Raw genomic sequence first — 12,630 nt, forward strand, 5'->3', positions numbered from 1 at the left:
CTGTTTTCATGTTCTGAAAATGTGAATGCAGTGAATGTTCATATAACCCAGTAAAATCTCATTAGTTTTCACTTAAATAGAATTGGCTGATTTAATCCTATGCAGTTGGTCAATAGCCCAAATAAATAATACCTACTAACTGGGTAACATTAAAAGCAGCTAGGTAGGAGCATTACCCATCAACATTCCAGGACTTTGGGAAAGGTGGTGCTATTGAAAATGCAGATAGTTTTTTAAGCAGAATTGTTTTCCTCATGGCTAGTGATGTTTCAAGTAAAACAAAATGGGGGCACTCCCCCTGAGGTAGGGTGGCTATTTTCCTATCTGCCCTGGTAATTGCTTGTCAAAAGTAGGCTTGCTTTGGATGCCTGAAATCCCGAAAGTAATGGGAAAAAGATCAAGTGTTTTGAAGCAATAAGAAAACTGACGACACAGTCACATTTTTTAGGACTGTGAAAGTACCGGTTTGCCTCATTTAGACACATGATTATTTTTGTACAGAATTTGAATCCTGAAATATGTGTCCTGGAAGCCCTTGCAACCCTTGAATAATCTCGTTTTATTTTATTTTTTTGGTTGGTTTGTTTTTTGCTTGTTTTATACATTACTCAAATGGTTTTATCTTTGTAATCAGCCTGATGGGGTTTTATTAACCTCATTAACCTTTCCTGTCATTTCTCTGTGAATCTGCCCTTCAAATAATGGATAGTCATTAAATACAGGGCAAGTATGTCTTGTTGGCTATAGCTTGGCCATGGATTACTCTTCCCTCCAGGAGGAAAAAGTGTGGTCTACCTTTGTCCACCCCAGTGCTAGCTCTGGCTTGTTAATAATCATCGATGTGACTTTTCCTAAGAGATGGAATTACTCTCAGCCTCGTTTGTTCGCTATGGAAAGTGAGACTAATAGTTCTTCCCTCCCTTATTACTAATCAGCTCATGAAGATACTGGAACAATAAAATAACCCAGTAAAGTGATTGCCTTTTGAACTTGACCTTTCAAATTATATTATGTACCCTGATATGTGTGTATATATATATATTTGAATATTATATACACAAATATAGAATATGAATATATGTATTTATATAAATAAGACATTCATTAAGCACTTACTATGAGTCAGGTACCATGCCAGGCACTTTCCTTATTTTATTTCATTTACCATCAATATAACCCTGAGTAGGTGCGACTAATAGCCTGTTTTAAAAAATGAGGAAATGGATCTTAAGATAATACAGCTATTAATTGGCAGAATTGGCAGAGGTCTTTTGACCTGGACTCTCAAGGGACTAAGCCCTTTTTAAGAGAAGAGGTAAATGATGTGGCTACAGAGGAAAAGGAAGTGCTCACCCACAAAGATGGTGCTATCCATAGGACATCACTACTTAGTAGACCTTTACCAACTGTTGAGCACTTTCCACGTTCAGGGTGTATAGTGGATGTGCCACACGGTATCATTTGTTCTTTCTCCATAAACTAGCATTTACTCTGCCCTCTCCAGGGACAAGTTTAGATGACAGAACCAGCTAAAGTCACTTCACGCAGATCATATGGCTGAGAAGTAGGTACTAAGGATTTGAGCCTTTCAATCTTAATTTCGCAGTAAGATAGATAAAATATTAGAAAACACCTATTCACACTGAGATAAGCTGTAGACAGCTACTGTGCATTACTAATAACTGTTATTAAGTACCTCAGAACATCTGAATTTCAAAATATCACAAGTAACCAATTGAACAGCTTTTTAAAGATTTGTGCTTGGATTTCTTTGCTCAAGAACTTGCAAAGAAGTGAAAGTCACACATTCTTTCTTTTTTGGTACCTTTAGGTGTTGACTGCTGATTTCAAGAGCTAGTCAGCACTATAAATCTTGAAGCCTTCAGCACTTTGTAATTTTTAAAATGTGTCTTGAACATGTGTTTCCTGAACTTTAGCATTAGATAAAATAGTTCACTGAACAATCAGGAGTTCCCGTCTTCACACGTGTAACACCTTTCACATAAAGGAGATCAAAGTGCTTTATTAGCAAGTAGCGACAATCTAACTTCTCACTTGGGACATCAACTACACAAGTGATAAGCAAAGGAGGTTGCTTAGGAAAAGTAATGTGGGAAGACAGAATCACAAGGGATCACGGCAGAGCCAAACCACTCTTGGGTTCCTTTTCCAAATGTCGGCAGGTTATGTGCAGTGCCTCCCTTTAGAAAGAAAGGTGAATACAGACATTGGCAGGTGCTGATGCTTTAGAAAGAGATTTCCTCAGTCGTTAGTTTATTCAATTTATTCAGCAACTGTTGCATTGTGTGTTTACCAACCCCTAGTTGTGTAACTTGTATAATGTCTTTCATATTCTTAAAATTAAAAATACACACAGATTTGCCATAAGTAGACTTGGAGGTCCTTAACTACTAAGATTCATGAAAAAGTTAAACACAAAACATATGGATTCAAATTTGTTCCTCAGTAAAATTACGAATGATTATGTCACAGACCTTCTGTGAATGTTAATTCAGTGAATGCTTTTTAAATTTTAATTTATTTATATTTGGCTGTGTTGGGTCTTTGTTACTGTACCCAGGCTTTCTCTAGTTGCAGTGAGTGGAGTGGGAGCTACTAGTTGAGGTGCACTGGCTTCTCATTGCAGTGGTTTCTCTCGTTGCAGAGCATGGGCTTTAGGGTACACAGGTTTCAGTAGTTGTAGTGTAGGATTAGTTGCTCCTAGGCATGTGGGATCTTCCCAGAGCAGGGATCAACCCCATGTCCCCTGCACTGGCAAGGCAGATTCCTTACCATTGGACCACCAAGTGAAACTGAAAGTGTTAGTCACTCGATCGTGTCCAATTCTTTGTGACCCCATGGACTGTAGCCTGCCATGCTCCTCTGTCCATGGGATTCTCCAGGCAAGAATACTGGAGTGGGTTGCCATTCCTTTCTCTGGGGGATCTTCCCGACCCAGGGATCAAACCTGGGTATTCTGTATTGCAGGCAAATTCTTTACCATCTGAGTCACCAGGGAAGCCCACCAAGGAAGTCCTCAATGAATGCTTTAATATTGCAATAACATTGCATTTCTTGTAAATATTCTAAAATATAAGGTTTTCTCATCTCTTCTTTTTCATAATTCCAAATCAGGACAAAGTTTCTATATATTTTATTTCTTTTAGGGTCAAACACTAATGGATGAAGATCTGCTTTTTTTTTTCCTTTTCATAACTCAATGGTCAATGGCTGTTGCTGATTTCTCCCATCCAAGTACTAACCAGGCCCGACCCTGCTTAGCTTCCGAGATCAGACGAGACCAGGTGCGTTCAAGGTGGTATGGCCATAGACTGTTGCTGATTTCTCTTTCTGGAGGCTATTCAGTTTGTCTTAAGTAGTCAGCTTTTCTCAATGTACTCCTAGAGGACAGGCACCCCATCCACTTATTAGGAAAACCTGGTACAGTAACCAGTGTGTAGTAATTCCTTGAGAAAGCTTTGTTCTCCCTTTCTGTTTCACACAATGCCACAGGATCCTGATTCAGTGGACCCCTACAAGTGACAGCCAGGCTCTGGATTGTGTGATAGACTACTGCATAAGGGTCCAGGTGGCAGGAAATGTTCATGTCACAATCAACTAACATATAGATGAATGCTATGAGGTCTCAGCTCTAGTGTCATCTCCCCAGAGAGGATTTCCCAGACCACTCTGTCTAAAATGGTCACTCTTTGTCCCTAACCTTTCTTTACCTCACTCGACAGTACCTATTCCTCCTTGACATTTACCTTTTTCATTATTGTCAGTTTTCTTCACTGGACTATATAGTCATTCAGTCGTGTCCAACTATTTGCAACCCCATGGACTGCAGCCTGCCAGGCTCCTGCCCATGGAATTTTCCAGATAAGAATACTGGAGTGGGTTGCCATGCCCTCCTCCAGGGCATCTTCCTGACCCAGGGATTGAACCAGGATCTTCCGCATTATAGGTGCATTCTTTACCGTCTGAGCCACCAGGGAAGCCAATTTGTCTGCTGTAGTCTGGAGCCTAGGACAGTGCCAATACATGAACCAAGTAAACACTGTCATTTTCATCAGTCTCAAGATGAAATGATTAATATTCCCCAAATGTGGATTATCTTGAAAGAAATTGTAGGATCTATCATTTCAAATGATGCCAAAGTGTGGTTAATGGGGACATTTTTTCACTGTGGTGAATGGGAGTTTTTTTGGGTGATTGTTTTTTCCCCTTGAATTCATCTAACACAAACATTTCAAACTGTACTAAAAATTATATATAGCTCCAGATGTCATAGGATGAAATGTCTTGCAAATAGTTAAGCTGCTCACTGTCCCAATAAACTTTGAATTTTTTCTTGCAAGTCACCAATAGACTCCTGTGAGTGTCCATTTTAGCAGCTCCTCATGCTCACCTGAGTCAATTAGTCACATCTCTGAATGACTGCTGAAAACTTCCAGGTCAGTCTCCCTTCTGAAATTGTTTAATGACTTTGTCTCATCTGGTAGAATATGTCTTCTCTTACATCCATTTAGGTTACCTGTCTACTCCAGCAAAGCAGCAGAATTTGGGACTCTGAGTTGATGAACCCCAATCCATAATCCATAACCCACAGAATTTATTAAAATTTATATTTCATTTAATTTTTTATGTATCTACATGAAATTTTAACTGTTTCCCCCACTGGAATGTAAAGGGAATTCTGTAAATAAGGGGACCCTGTTTCTTTTGTTTACCCCCATCTCCACAGTTCCTGGCACAGCGTGGGTGACTTAAGAAATAACTGTTGAATAAAGGAGTGAACATGTATCTTCATCATTTTGTAAAAATGAGTTGATAGCAGGATATTAGATTACATTAGGGAGAGCAGAGGACTTTGGTAAATCTTGCAGAGAAAGTTAAAATCCTCAGTAACTCTGGAAATATTAATGTATCAGTAAAGTGTACATTTCAAAAACAATAATTTGTATCTGTCAAGTATGGTTATTCTTAAGTCTTTAGTCTAATCCAAGATCAGCAACTTCTGCAGCAATGATCATCTTCCTTTAGCCTTTCCCTTAACCTCAGTCTTGATGTAATAACTCATTTTGCCATTCACGGGATTTCACAAGGTATACGTTCCCAAATCAACTAAGTGCATAAAAGCATATTTTATTAAATAAGTTATGATAAGTAATTATGGCTGTTACCTGGTATCATGAATAATCAGGTGTGTGCATCAAGATTTCATTATGGAGGGGAGTGTCATAAAGGAAGGGAAGGACTTGGGTAAATAGTTTGCCAAGAAGGCTATGCTCAAGGCATTTGCAGCACTTCAGTTTGTTTTGGGGCGCTTGTCTTGGGTTTTCTCACGAGCTGGAACGCCAAAGTGAGCTAGTTCACAGGAGCCTTCCTACTGACTCCCTGATATTGCTCATTATTTTCTAATTTTTTCTTGGTTCTAAGTTTTGATTATCAAGCCCACTGAAGGCAGAGAGCATTATTGATGGTTACACAAAGTTATAAATGATGTCAATTATGGACAGGCTCTGCCAGTGGTGGAATGTCTCATAAGTTAAAAAAAAAAAAAACCAGGAGTAATTACTTTGCTACTGTTATATAATCACTTCATCTTTTATGAATTTGTTCCTGTGCTATTTGGAGAACAGTAACCTTACCTTTAGGCTGCTCTGACATTTGGGAATTAACTAATTTGAGGTCCTAATATCATCTGTGTGTTCTAGGCAACCAAAATGAGTTTTTCATTAGTAAATATGAGAAGAGCACTTCAATATCATTGCATCTATGTCACTCACTCATGCACTTATTTTTTTAACCTCTTTTCTGCCAAATCCTGTGTTAGAATCTGGAGATGTGGTGGTGTGGTAGATTAAAGATGGTCATACATTCTTTGGTACTTCTCTCAGTAAGAGGTAGGATTTACGGCCCTCTCTTTGAATCTGAACAACCTCTGTGATTGCTTTAAAACATAGTATGTTACACAAATGGCACTGGCATGCTTTAGGACCCAGGTCTTAAGAGACTGGCACCTTCTGGTTCCTGTCTCTTGGAATACTCCAACTTGGAGTTCTGAGCTCAGAAAAACTCAAGGTTGGCTGCCATGCCCATAGGAAGCCTGAATGGAGAGGATTTAAGCAGGAAGAGGGATTCCTGGAGGCTATCCAGCTCTTCTAGCTCCCAGCTGAGTTAGATTAGCTAAAAGCCCAAATATCATGGAGTAAAGGCAAGTCATCCTGGCCATACCCTGTCAGAATTTCTTATGCTTCCTTCCTTTCCTTCCCCCCCACCCCGCCTTATTTTCTAACCCACAGAATCAAGAAATGTAATCATAATCAATTATTCTAATCCACTATATTTTGGAGGAGTTTTCTATACAGTGATAGATAATCAAAATAAGAGAACAAATCAGACTTGATCCTTGTCCTCACAGAAATCAGATTTAGCAGTGAGGATGGTTCAGAGCTTCTGCACTGCACATCCCAGAGTGGCATGAGAATTTGAAATATAGCAACTTCACAGAGAGTTAGAACTAGAAGAAACCTATCACCCTGCTCAACCTCTTCATTTTGCAGCCTGTTAACACCACTGTCATGGGCTTTGTTTTTGTTTAGTTGCTCAGTTGTGTCCGACCCTTTGTGACCCCATGAACTGTAGCCCACCAGGTTCTTTTGTCCATGGGATTCTCCAGGCAAGAGTAGTAGAATGGATTGCCACTTCCTCCTCCAGGGGAGTTTCCTGACCCAGGGTTGAACCCATGTCTCCTGCACTGCAGACAGATTCTTTACCCCTGAGCTACCAGGGAAGCCCTCGTGTGCTTGCTGCTACTGCTGCTAAGTCACTTCAGTCGTGTCCGACTCTGTGTGACCCCATAGACGGAAGCCCACCAGGCTCCCCCGTCCCTGGGATTCTCCAGGCAAGAACACTGGAGTGGGTTGCCATTTCCTTCTCCAATGTGTGAAAGTGAAAAGTGAAAGTAAAGTCGCTCAGTCGTGTCCGACCCTTAGCGACCCCACGGACTGCAGCCTACCAGGCTGCTCCATCCACGGGATTTTCTAGGCAAGAGTACTGGAGTGGCTTGCCATTGCCTTCTCCGCTCGTGTGCTTAGCGCTTTTAGCGCTTTTCAACTAGGCTAAGGATTCCAGTAGAAGCAGGTGCATGAGACTGCCACAACCACACCCAGCAGTAGCGCTGCAAATTTTAAGATCTTTCAGTTTAGTTCAGTTCAGTTCAGTTGCTCAGTCGTGTCCGACTCTTTGCGACCCCATGAATCACAGCACGCCAGGCCTCCCTATCCATCACCAACTCCCAGAGTTCACTCAAACTCATGTCCATCGAGTGGGTGATGCCATCCAATTGTTCTTAAAACTTACTCTAAGTGACAAACATAATAGTAAATGCCTCTTAATATCCACATCTTTCTCACAGAAAGTGGACATTTTGTTTCCACTATGGTGGAGCAAATTGGAGTCTATTAGCCTAAGGTGTGAGGCAGAGTGTCTATCAACTTACTCATGAGGTGCACGCAGGCCCCTTAGTGAAATATTGGTGGAAATATCCTTCCATTAATCTGATTTCTAGTTCATGCTCAGTCACTTTTTTTCCTCTTAGTTAAGATAGGATTTTTACAGACTCTCAGGGAAACAGATCAGAAAGGAAAAAAACAAAACAAAACACTTGAGGTCTTCCCACAGAAAGCTAGAGAAGCTGTGTAGTCCGGATGTTACAAACTCAAATGCTAGCAGGGTCAGGCAGGACATTAAAAGTGCGATAGTTGAGCCAGGAGCAAGGGAACCAGTGACTGGTGAGCTAGAGAGGCATGCCATCATCATTCCAGGGGAGTGGCTGGCCCTCAATTCTGGAACATCTATACCAGAGATGTCAAATTTTGTCAATTTTCTAGAGAATGAAGACATTCCAATTTTTATGTTTGATCTCTTAGTTTCTAAATGTTGGGTCAAACAAAATATAGCTGTGGGCTGATAGTAAGTCAGGCCGATGTAGACACTAGATGTGGATTGATGTGCAGATCAGCCTCTCGTGGCTACAAAACAGACAAATGAGTTTGGCCAGACCTTGCTGTCAGCGGTTGCACTAACCCCGGTAGGATTTTGTTTTTTAAATGCACTTCTCCATTAGTGATGGCGAGTGAAATGTCTGGCTTTGCAAATTACTGCTGTCGTTTAGTTTAATGTACTCTTGTTTTTACATATTTATAAAAACCTTTTACATTATTAATAGTGATTAAATGCTTAGACACTGAAGATCAATAATGCTTCTGTTCACCTATTTACATTATTAAAAAGTAATAAGTCATACAGGGCGTGCAGAATATGTGGTTTACTTTGTAGTCATCTTTGGAGTCAGTTGAAAAGAAAGAAACTCAGGCTACAGGGTAAAATGTATTTAAGGAAAAAATGGTAACTGACAGGCTTGCTGGGAGACTCTACTGTGGGCAAATGGCGTGTTGCCAGTGATATCACACCATCAGGGGCACATGAGGTCCACGTTCCACATGCTCTCACATACCAGTGCAGAGAACTCACAACAAGAAAGCTAGTCTCACTTGGATGCACAAGGATGAACAGCTATTTAACCTTTATGCATCCTTAGTCACCTATATGCCACCATCTTTAACTCACAGGCCTCTGAAGGTGGCAACACTCAGCAGCAAGTCCTCTGTGTGGCTCACAGTTTGCCAGTAGGAAAATAAGCCCCTCAGCAATGATTTCTTCCTCTGCTTCCCCAGCTATCATACAATTATGTGGCAAAAACCTAAGAGCAAATTGGATTCCCTGATTACAGTACCTGTGTTCTAGATCTGTCTGAGGAGAGCAACCCCACAGTCAGATATGTATAAGGCCAAAAGTCTTTAGCCCAGCTCTCTAAGGAGCCAAAGTGGCTCAACATAGTGGTTTAGAAGTCTGGCTCTCAGTATGAATCTGCTTGCGTTCAGATCCTGGCTCTGACACTCACTGATTGTGACCTTGGGCAAGCAACTTGACATCTCAGTTACTGTTTTCTTACCCCAAAACTGGGGATCACAATGGTATCTACCATATCAAGTTTTTGTAAGGATTAAATAACACATGTAAAAGCTGAGTATGAGCCCTGACACAAAAGAAGTGCTTAATAACAATTCACATGTAGCAAAAGGCCCATTTTACCAGTTGTTCTATCAAGAAGTTCATTACCACTGGCTTGAAGTCTGTAAATAATATCATCGAAATATCATTGAAATGTGTTCAAATGAGGTGGATTTTACAATATTGCCTGGTTTCCAGATGTCATTCAACCAGATGTCATTCATCCTGTATAAATTAGATCTCAGTCACTTGGCTTATTTAAAAACAAGTTGAAATGAGGCAGCAGTGGTGTAACAGAAAGATTACAAGAGTTACTACATAGGAATAAAACTACCATGTGACCCACTACTGGGCATATACCATGAGAAAATCATAACTGAAAAAGACACATGCATCCCAATGTTCATTGCAGCACTATTTACAGTAGTCAGGACATGGAAGCAACCTAGATGTCTACTGACAGATGAATGGATAAAGAAGATGTGGTATACTTATACAATGGAATATTACTCAGCCATAAAAGGAGTGAATTTGAGTCAGTTCTAGTGAGGTGGATGAAGCTAGAGCCTGTTATACAGAGTGAAGTAAGTCAGAAAGAGAAAAACAAACACTGTATATTAGTGCATATATATGGGATCTAGGAAAATGGCACTGATGAACATATTTGCAGAGCAGGAATGGACACACAGATGTAGAGAACGGACTTGTGGACACAAGGGGAAGGAGAATGTGGGATGAACTGAGAGAGTAGCATTGACATATATATACTACCATGGTAAAATAGCTAGCTAGTGGGAAGCCACTGTGAAATACAGGGAGCTCAGCCTGGTGCTCCACGATAACCTAGAAGACTGGGGTAGGGGGTGGGCAGGAGAGAAGCTCCGGAGATGGCGATGGCACCCCGCTCCAGTACTCTTGCCCGGAGAATCCCATGGATGGAGGAGCCTGGTGGGCTGCCGTCTATGGGGTTACACAGAGTCGGATACGACTGAAGCGACTTAGCAGCAGCAGCAGCAGCATGGCAGAAACCAACATAACATTGTAAAGCAATTACCCTCTAATTAAAAAAAAAAAGTTGTTACAAAACAAGGCTATTGGCTGTGTTATGTTGGACAATTATTTAATCTCTCTGAACCTCAGTTTTCTCATATATAAAATGCACCAAGACAATACCTACTTCACAGGGATACTGTGAGGATATAATGAAATAATGTTTGTTTGAAAGCTGCACAAACTAAAAAGTACAATAGAGATGTAAGAGCTTATAACTATTATTACTTATACTCTACATGATCAGAGTTGGATTTATTTTATCCAGAGATTCTCTGAATAACACTGTATTATGTGTTGATTTTTTAGAGGAATTAGATTGCTTGTCCTCAACTATTTCCCTTTCCTGACAGATTAGAGATGTGTGTCAGAGCTGAGACCACTGGGTGAAGGAGACCGTAGTTCTGAATTTAAAAGCGACTTTCAGAGCTACTTGATAACTTGGAGCCTTTTACAAAAGAATAAGGAAAACTCAATCAAGCCAGGAGGAGGAGAAGGGCATTAAGCACCACAAGTAATAGGTTTGTTCACTCTGTGAGTGGCTGGCAAACACTGCTGAAGCATGAAGCTGAATCACAGGGGCTGGAATTTCTCTTCACTTTTCTAAGTTTATTGCTCAAACGCCCTCCTCTGGGTCACAATAACTTGGCTCCTGTCTCTCTCAGGTCCTGACTTGCTCCCTTTACTTGAGTTCAGTGAGTTATTTAAATATGTATCTCCATGTCATGGAAGTTGTTATTTCATTTACCTTCTTTTCTTCATTTTGACTGAATTTCCTTAAGCATGAAGGTTTTTTGTTTCCTTTGTTCCTCTGGAGTGTAATAAATAAGCCCCTACTATCTAAATAAATACTTTGACTGCAGCCATTTGAAATTACCCCAGACTTGTTATTGAACTGGGGGCGATACTTCAAGATGGGGATGACTGAGTCTCTTGAAAGAAGGCAAACTTTGACTAGATCCCCTGGCACAGAAGGTCTTTCTTGTGGCGCATTGGCATTTGAGTTTGGGGTTCTGTTTAAAGATTTAAAAGGTTAGAACTGCACGTAATAAACATAATGAGAAGCAACTAAGCCTGTGCACCACAACTATCAAAGTCTACATGCTCCAGGGCCCGTGAGCCACAACTACTGAAACCTATGCACCTAGAGCCTATGTCCCACAACAAAAGAAATGACTCCAGTGAGAAGTCTGTGCACTAAAACAGAGAGGAGCCCCCGCTCGCCGCAGCTAGGGAAAGCTGGTGCATAGCAGCAAAGACCCAGTGCGGCCAAACAGATACATAAATAATAAAAAAATTTCAAAACCAAAACAAAAAAATAACAGATCAAGAAGAAAGAAAAATAAACATAATGAGAAATTTTTAAGTTTCAATTACAGTTCTGGTATACAATTTGGGAGAAGGATGTTGACTGTTTTAAATCTCCATGCACGTGCTTTTTACCCCTTTCCTACTGTGTACAGGGGTCAAGACTGAATTGTAATTTTCTTAGATTGTCACTCAGATCAATATAAACTCTTGACTGAGCTTTCATCAGGGACTGATAATACCCACCAGGGTGTGACTGTGTGGACGGGATGTAGACAAGCGCTCCCGGACAAATACTTTCCATGTTTTTTTTTTTAACTTTCTGTTTGTAATAGTCTAGAAGCTACTGAAATATCAGAAACAGAATGAAGGGAAGACTCTATATTCCATGCTTGGGGGGATATTTCTTTTTTATCCTTGGTCTTTATTGCGTCTGAATTGAACTTGCACCTGCCACAACCATCTTTCTATCAACCTGAGAATGAAGTTTCTGCTGAAGGTGGTAGACTAGAGAAATGTAAAGGACCTGGGGCCTTGATGATGGTACTAAAGCCTTAGCTCAGCCAAGCCTTGAACCCCACAACTGCTGGACTTCCTATTTTGAGAGATAAACATCCTTACTGTATAACAACAATATTTAAACATGTTTAATTGTGGCATGAACAAAGGAGGACATTTTTAAGCGATCAGAAATATTGACTTCAGTGACTTACTTATATCTAGTGCTAATGCTGTGATTCATGGGGTCGCAAAGAGTCAGACACGACTGAGCGAGAACTGAATGACTAAAATGTATCATTGCTGAAGATGAAGCAGAGAAGGACAATGAGCAAATTCATGTTATCACATTTCAGATAAGTAAGTTAATTTTAAAAAAAATTTTCATCTAATGGGTTGGATTTTGGTCTCAGGTCTTTAGTGACAATTCACACATTTGAGCTTTCCTAGAAGACAGATTTTCGCAAGTCTTGCATTTCACTTTAGACTATCGAAGGCACCCAATTCTCTCATATGGAAATGTTTTACACCCATAGAATGAAACTTAAAATTTAAATTCTGAAATTCAAGAATTAAATTCTGAAATTCAAGAATTTTTCAAGGGATCAATCCAGAAGCTAAACAATAAATTTGTAAATTATACTTCTGTTTTTGTCATTAAAAGCCTTGTTTACACTTCACCATGAATAATAT

At 40.2% G+C, this 12,630-nt stretch overlaps 1 protein-coding gene across 1 annotated transcript in view; it reads right to left on the bottom strand.

Moving 5' to 3' along the window:
- The window catches only part of TENM1 (teneurin transmembrane protein 1), a 448,997-nt gene that overhangs the window by 175,521 nt on the left and 260,846 nt on the right, over window positions 1-12,630 (bottom strand). The gene's annotated exons all lie outside the window — the stretch shown is intronic.

Source organism: Moschus berezovskii, chromosome X, assembly GCF_049115385.1.
Source record: "Moschus berezovskii isolate FMDL1 chromosome X, NW_MosBer_1.0, whole genome shotgun sequence".
In the NCBI taxonomy this organism is placed as follows: domain Eukaryota; kingdom Metazoa; phylum Chordata; class Mammalia; order Artiodactyla; family Moschidae; genus Moschus; species Moschus berezovskii.